Source organism: Physeter macrocephalus, chromosome 13, assembly GCF_002837175.3.
Source record: "Physeter macrocephalus isolate SW-GA chromosome 13, ASM283717v5, whole genome shotgun sequence".
NCBI lineage: Eukaryota > Metazoa > Chordata > Mammalia > Artiodactyla > Physeteridae > Physeter > Physeter macrocephalus.
In genome coordinates, this window is record NC_041226.1 from 80,596,668 (window position 1) to 80,605,311 (window position 8,644).

An 8,644-nucleotide genomic window follows, 5' to 3' on the forward strand; every position below is an offset into this window, starting at 1 on the left:
TCGTGTCGCAGTGCGGCTGGGCCCGTGAGCCGTGGCCGCTGAGCCTGCGCGTCCGGAGCCTGTGCTCCGCGACGGGAGAGGCCGCAGCAGTGAGAGGCCCGCGTACCGCAAAAAAAAAAAAAAAACAAGTGACATTCTCAAATGGGTGACAAAAACAAACAGACTGGGGACACTTAAGTCTCATTAGCTGCGTGTTGTCACATCAACTACAGGGTGTGGCACCAATGTTCCCTTCTCTGTCATGAGCCAACACTCCCCCAGCTTCTGCAGAGCGAGCCTCTTGGTGATGAGATGCCCAGAGCAGAAGCCCCAGTTCAGCTCTGTCCGTGTAGAGCCCTCCGGACTTTACTTCCATTGCCACAGTCTTAGAAGTTCACCACTCAGGTCTGTTGGTCACAGCGGTGAGTAACTGAAATGGTCAAGTATCAGAAAAAAAATTCTTTCCCTGCTACTCAATCCGCGCCGCAGTTGGAGCCATGGGTGGAAACAGAGTGATTCTATTTCAAGTCATGATTTTAGGATCTTAAAGGTGGTCATGAGACCCAGGCATACAGGATGCCCAGTTTTACTTCTTAGTCACTTGATCCCAACAATTGTAGGACTGACCACTGTGGATTTGTGAATGCACCCAGGGGTATTAACTGTTGTCTGCTTTTCCACAGCGATGGGGAAAAACAGCAGTTAGGCTGAAGCACATGTATTAGTGGGAGTGTTGCTGGTTTAAAAGCATCTTTAAAGGTTCTTTACCCTGTTTCCCTTTTTGTCTCTCTCTAGTTAATGATGTCCTCTGGGGAAAAAAACCCCTGCGTTTAAGTTCAGCTGACAGAGGTCCTACTCCATAGCGGTATGTTTTGCAAGGAGTGGGTCTGGATAAACTTTTCTAGCACAATTTTATATCTCAGCCCTGATTGCTTTTTCTTTGAATTTTCCAGTTACTACTTAATTCTATGTAAGCGACTGTTTTTTCCCTTTAATTGTAAGGTGAGCCTATCCTCAAACAATAGTGTGTTTTGTATAATATATTGGGTTTTGCCAAAATTATTTCTTAAAGCAATATTGGATTCGTTATCTGAATTCAAGAGAATGATACAAAACAGAACCTGAATATGGAAGTGGTCTCAGGGAGCACGTCTGCCCAGAAGTTCTAGGCCAGTCTTTGCCATTCTGAGGCACTCACAGCTGAGCATCTACACTGACCAGCCATAGCCAAGAGGTGGGATTTTATTACATGTAGAAATGTGTAAATAATCTGATTTCCTTAACAGCAACACTGAAACACGATCCTCTCAGATAATGCAGCCCATGCGGAGACAAAGAGGATGAATGAATGAATGGATGAGTGGATGGATGGATGGATGAATGGGTGGATGAATGGATGAAGAGATGAACGGATAAGTTGATGAATGAGTACAGTGGTGTTCGCAGGGGTCCCCTTGCTCAGGCAAACCCTCCCTGCTGCTTCCTCAGCAGAGGTGGCATCTCCCCTGGGCATTTCACTTTTCTCGCCCACACTTAGAATTCCCGGTAGAGGGTCCTGGGAATGCAGAGCTATTTTGGCCCATTGAGGTCTAGGTTGGGGTCCCCAAGCGCCGCGCCCGGCACCCCCAGCGGCCTCGGGCTGGGCAGCCGCGGGGCTGGTCTGCTCGGACTGCCCTCCCGTGGACCCTGCCCAGGTAGGAAGGGCCACTGGCCACAGCCCACGTGGCCTCCGTTCGAGACCCAGGTCCCTTCCTGCCCTTACAGCATCCGCGTAACCCGTCCCTACGGTTAATCCGCGAAGCATCAGAACTTGGTGACTCTGACACAGCTCATCTTTGCCACTGGCCACAGCCCACGTGGCCTCCGTGCGAGACCCAGGTCCCTTCCCGCCCTTACAGCATCCGCATAACCCGTCCCTATGGTTAATCCGCGAAGCATCAGAACTTGGTGACTCATCTTTCCCAGCAACTCTGTTCCTGCCCTTACAGCATCCGCGTAACCCGTCCCTACGGTTAATCCGCGAAGCATCAGAACTTGGTGACTCTGACACAGCTCATCTTTCCCAGCATCTCTGTTTAAAGCTTTCTGAGGACAAGAGTAAGAAGACAATTATACAGATTGTGGAGACCAGAGGAAGAGCAGGAGAAAGAGAAGCTCGGAGAGACCCCACCCCCACCCCCGCCAGTGGAAAGCGCACAGCTCAGCAAATAACAGGGCAGCGTCCCAGCTGACAGGAACGATCCTCTCAGATAATGCAGCCCATGCGGAGACAAAGAGGATGAATGAATGAATGGATGAGTGGATGGATGGATGGATGAATGGGTGGATGAATGGATGAAAAGACGGTTGGATGGATGGATGAAGAGATGAACGGATAAGTTGATGAATGAGTACAGTGGTGTTCGCAGGGGTCCCCTTGCTCAGGCAAACCCTCCCTGCTGCTTCCTCAGCAGAGGTGGCATCTCCCCTGGGCATTTCACTTTTCTCGCCCACACTTAGAATTCCCGGTAGAGGGTCCTGGGAATGCAGAGCTATTTTGGCCCATTGAGGTCTAGGTTGGGGTCCCCAAGCGCCGCGCCCGGCACCCCCAGCGGCCTCGGGCTGGGCAGCCGCGGGGCTGGTCTGCTCGGACTGCCCTCCCGTGGACCCTCCCCAGGTAGGAAGGGCCACTGGCCACAGCCCACGTGGCCTCCGTTCGAGACCCAGGTCCCTTCCTGCCCTTACAGCATCCGCGTAACCCGTCCCTACGGTTAATCCGCGAAGCATCAGAACTTGGTGACTCTGACACAGCTCATCTTTCCCAGCATCTCTGTTTAAAGCTTTCTGAGGACAAGAGTAAGAAGACAATTATACAGATTGTGGAGACCAGAGGAAGAGCAGGAGAAAGAGAAGCTCGGAGAGACCCCACCCCCGCCAGTGGAAAGCGCACAGCTCAGCAAATAACAGGGCAGCGTCCCAGCTGACAGGACGACGGCCCAGCACCTGAGCGCACGCACACGCCTGATGACACACCACAGCGCTCCCCGGGAAGAAGACTGTAAGCTGGGATACGTCTTTGCAAGAAGCAGCACATTAACCGCTGCTTGTGCACTTCTCCAACTACAGTCCTTTAATTCCTTCATTTAGAAAACAGTTTACATTATAATAGCCAGCATCACTTCTGTTTTCAAACAATTGATTACATGGCTATTGCCAAATTATGGATCCACTGGATATTTTCATAAGTGAAAACCACTGCAAATGTGCTCTGAAAATGACCTTTAACGGGGGAGTCTGGTGACACACAGAGGCACGGCCTAAGGGTCCTGGTGCCCCTATTCCGAGGCCTCCCGGGGGTTGAAACATCTCCTCTCTCCTCTCAAGTTTTCTGAGAGCAGAGCTGCTCTGTGGACTTGACAGCGGGAAGCCCATGAGCTACAGCCCCTGCCCCCCGCCCTGGGGTCTCTGCCCCGCAGACCCCAGCCCTTGCAGACGGTCACACTGCATCGGAGGGCCACGTGCTGGTGACCACGCGTTCATTCTGTGGCCGAAAGTGCCTCAAACGAATCTTCCCGGAACCTCAAAATCCTGCCAACCCCGCTGTCTCAGCACCCGGCCAGCAAGGACTCTTCCCCGGCCCTAAACATCTCAGAAGCCAAGGCAGCAAACAGCAGAGGCCCAGAGGCCATATGCCCCCGGGGATGAGAGCAGGGCCTTGAGGAGCTCCTTCAGGGACAGGAAACGGCACAGCCAGTGGGGGGTGGAGGGGGGTGGGAGGGGGGGCTGGGACATGAGCCCGGAGGCCAGACCCAGCCCAGTGATCTCAGCATTAGCCAGAGATAAGTGACCCAGCCCCCCGGGGAGGGCCGTCCTAGTGGGATCCGTGTAAGAGGCTTGTCTGAGGTCGCCACCCAGCACGTGGCTAAGCTGGGAAGTCATCCAGCCCCTGCGACTGGAGCTGACCTCTTAACCGTGCTGCCCACGGCTGCTCCAAAGCTTAACCCAGCTGGACACGTGCCCCGCACGTTTCACAGGGAGCCTGCACGCTCCTCTACTGCATGAGAGTTGGAGTGGACATCTTTTTCCCTATTCTTCCCACTCAGCACCACCAAAAGCCCTGGTCGTCGCAGACAAAGCAAACATGGGAAGCCTCTGGAAGGTGCGGAGGGGGCAGGCGGGCAAGGGCCATGAGGGCCAGCCTGGCCGGGAGCCCCTAGGTTCGCGGTTTGGCTTTTGGCTCCCACCAGGTGCTGGGGAAACTTGGCAAACGTGGAAACACCCACAGATCCATTCGAGAAAGCCTGCTCTCCAGCCTAAGGACAGGGAGGCCAGTCGGCCCCCCAAGACCAGCAGTGTTTCCACAGCAATGGCTCCACCCCAGCCAAATAGCACAGAAGAAATTCAGGCCCTGTCCCCAGCCTGCCAGCAGAAGTTCAGCGCGAGTCGCCACCTGCACCATCGCGGGGCTGAAGAAAGGCGGCCGGCCCGTGTCTGGGGTCGTGGTGAGCGGGCTGAGTGGGGAACAGGGGCTTCCACCCCAGCCGGCAATACCGCGGTGCGCCAGCGCGGGGTCAGCAGCCTGCCTGCTCAAGGACAGGTTTAAAGGAGATCCAGAGTCTTATCACACACACACCACCCACGTTTCCATCAGAGACGATCCGCCACACCAAGAACCAGGAAAATGTCCTATGGAACAAGAAAAGAAGCTCAATAGATGCCAACACTGAAATAACAGATGTTAGAATTATCTGATAAGGATGTGAAAGCAGTGATAGTAAAAATGCTTCAACAAGCATTTACAAACACACTTGAAACAAATGAAGAAATAGAAAGTCTCAACAAAGACATAGAAGGTTCCAGCAAATAAATAGAAAATACAAAGCAGAACCATCTAGACATTTCAGAGCTAACCAATATTGTATAAGAAACAATATCAGATACAAATATTGTATCGGACCCACAAGATTGGCTCAACAGCAAAATGGAAAAAACAGGAAAAAAATCAGTGAAAAAAGGTAAAACAATAGACATTCCTCAGTGTAATTGACCATCTTAGCAAGCTGATGAAGAGTCACACAATCGTATCAATTCATGCAGAAAAAATATTTAACAATTCTCCTCAAATTGATGTATAGGTTTCACGCAAATTCCATCAAAATCCCAGCAAAATATTTTGCAGATATAGACAAGATTACCCTAAAATCTATATGGAAAGGCAAAGGAACTAGAATAGCTAAAACAATTTTGAAAAAGAAAACTAAAGTGGAATTACTCTACCTGTTTTCCAGACTTTTTATGTCGCTTCAATAATCAGGGCAGTGTGGTATTGGTTGGGGAATAAACACATAGATCAATAATACAAAAGAAAGAGAATAGAGAACCCGGAAAGAGCCCCACACAATGACGGCCAACTGATTCTCTAAAAAAAGGCAAAAGCAGTTCAATGGAAGAAGAATAGCCATTTCAAAAAATGGTGGTAGAGCAATTTTAAATCTTAGGGCAAAATAATGAACCTTGAACAAAACCCACAACTTATCAAAAAGTAACTCAAAGTCGATCATAAATTTAAACGTAAAATTATAAAATTGTTAGAAGACAGGAGAGAAGCTTCAGGACCTAAGGCTTGGTGAAGAGTTCTCAGACGTGACACCAAAAGCACAATCCATAAAAGGAAAAAAGCAATACATTGGGCTTAGCACAATTAAAAACAGCTGTCATTCTACAGAAGACCTTGTAAAGAAGATTAAAAGACAAACTATGGACTGAGAGAAATTTTTTGCAGATCAAGTGTCTAACAAAGCACTCATAGTTAGAATACATAAAGAGCTCTCAAGATGTAACAGTGAAAACCCCCAAACAATCCAGTTGGAAAATGGGCAAAAGATGTTGTCTGCAGAAAAATGGTCCCCCAAAGATACCCATATTCTGAGGCCTGTAATCTCCAGAACCTGAGAATATCTTGAGTTTTATGGCAAAGGATAACTAAGATTGCAGATGGAGTTAAGATGCAAGTAAACTGAATTTGAGGATGGATATTATCCTGGATCATCCACATGGGCTGTGTTAGGGTTCTCCAGGAAGCAGAGCTGATGTAGTAGGTGATGTAGGTATATATATAGGTGTAGGTGGTATAGGTATATATATAGGTTAGGTGGTGTAAGTATATATATATAGGTGTAGGTGGTGTAGATATATATATAGAGAGAGAGAGAGATTTATTTTAAGGAATTGGCTCACAGAATTGTGGTGGCTGGCAGAGCCAAAATCAGCAGGGCAGGCGGGCGGGCTGGAGACCCAGGGAAGAGGTGATCCTACCATCTGCTGGCACAAGTCCCTCTTGCTCAGGGGACGTCAGTCTTTGTTTTCTATCGAGGCCTTCAACTGATTGGATGAGGCCCACCCACAATCCGCTTTACTCAAAGCCCACCATTTTTTTTTTTCCTTTGATAGCTAACATTTACTGAGTACTTAATACATGCCACGGACTCTTCCATGCACTTTATATTTTTTATATTTTTTCCCTCCCAATTTGAAAAACAACATAACATAAAATTTACCACTGTAACAATTTTTAAGGGTATAGTTCAGTGATATTAAGGGCATTCATATTGTTGTTCAGTCATCACCCCCATCTATCCCCATAAATCTTTTTTAGAAAAAAAAAGACATTTATTCAAAGAACAGAATATACTTAGAATTGTTTGCTTCTAAAAAGCCCATTTCCCCCAAGCTTTAACTTTCTGATTTCATATTAAGCAATGAAGTTATTTTACACAATCTAGTTAAACAATTTTACAGAAATAGTCCCATAACTCTTTTTATCTTGTAAAACATAAAGTCTATACCCATTAAACAATAACCTTTCTGCCCTCACTCCGCTCCTTGCACCTACCTGTCTACTTTCTATCTCTGTGATTTTGACAACTCTAAGTATCTCATATAAGTGCAATCAGACAGTATTTGTCTTACTGTGACTGCAAAGCCCACCAATTTAAACATAAATCTCACTCAAGACACCCTCACAGAAACAGCCAGAATAGTATTCAGTACATGTAGGTACAGCGGCCCAGCCACAGAGGCCACTGTAATCACAGGGGTCTATAGATGTCACAGCAGAGAGAATCAGAGACAGGACAGGCTTTGAAGATGCAGGAGAAGAGCCACAGTCCAAGAATGTGGTGGCTCCTGGGAGTGGGAAGAGGCAAGGAAACAAATTCCATGGAGCTTCCAGAAGGCACATGGCACTGCTGACACCACGATTTTAGGCCAGGGACGCCCGGCTGGGGCTTCTGGTCTCCAGAACCAGTAAGATTATAACTTTATATTGTTTGAAGTGAGCGTGTAGGACACACCTGCCCAGGGTGGGTCTCTCTGGCTTTGCTGTCCACACCCTTACAGGGAAACGTCCAGAGCTTCAGTCGTGAGAGCCCAGCTCTCTCTGCTTGGTCTAAATTGGAAGTGGAGGCAAAAATTAGGAAAACTGTCAGTTACTGATCAGATCCCGGCAGGGGCTGTTGTTTACCTACCTGGAACTACCTGGACGGTTACTGTGGATGGCACTTTTTGCTCCTGGATGGTCACCACGGACACTGGTTTCCCTTCCCGGGCTGGTCACTGCAGACTGTGGGTCAAAGTTCTACATCCCTCCATGGCGCTGTTTTCCATTTGAGGCTGCTGGTCAAAGCACCACACCTGAATGGAAAGTGTCCAGACCACTGTCTGTGCATCGTCAGACCATTAATTAACTCAAATGGGACACGGAACCCACCAGGCCACCTGCAGATGTAAGCTGTGCTCAAATTCAACGTGTCCATGGACACTGCAAACGTTTGCAGTCTCCTCCGCGGCTGTCCCTCAAGGGAGACTGCTTTCCGCTACATCTACCCGAAGAAAATCTTTAAGACATCTGCAGTAGTTCCCCATAACAGCAATAAAAACAATAAAAAGCCAAAAGATCCCTGGTGGGCCTGCCACCTTTGGGTCCTCCCCGGGTACAGGGGGCACCGTTGTTGTGCATCCAGGACCACCCCCCTGTGGTTGGAGGGCTGTCCACCTGGGACCCAGCCCTGCCCTGGGGTGGACCAGCTGCCCCATTCTGAGCCCCAGACATAGGAATTGGTCCAGGATTGGGATATGGGATGCGATATGTCCCAGGCAAGCCAACCAAAATCCTGTGGGATTTTCTCACTGGTGTGAATGGAGCAAGAATCTCGGGGATGGAGCGGGGGGACAAGCAGCCTTGTTCCTGCTGAGATGGCGGGGGCGGACTGGGGATGGGGGGGAGACTTAGGCGTCAGCCCCTGCCCTCCTGCTGGCTCCACACCTGCTCTGTAACTCAGCGAGCCCCCAGCCTCCTTCCAGCGCGCCTCTTTGCCCCGAAGCTGGCTTTGCTGGGTCCTGCCAGGTCTCAGGGTCCGCAGGACTGAGGGAGGACCGGAACGGCCAACAGAAGTAAGGAGAGGGGATCCCCGACCCCCCAGGCCCCAGGGGTCTCCCGCATTTGCCTGTCTCTGCCACCCACACAGGCAGGACCCGGCTCGCTTCCTGCCGTGATGTCACACACCCTGGACATTCCACAGTGTCCCGGAGACCACGCGGGAGAATCTGAGGGAACCTCAGGAGAGCGTCTTCCTTCCGCAGCTGGAGGAGGTTCATGGCAGCTAATACAGGAGTGACCGTCTTCGTC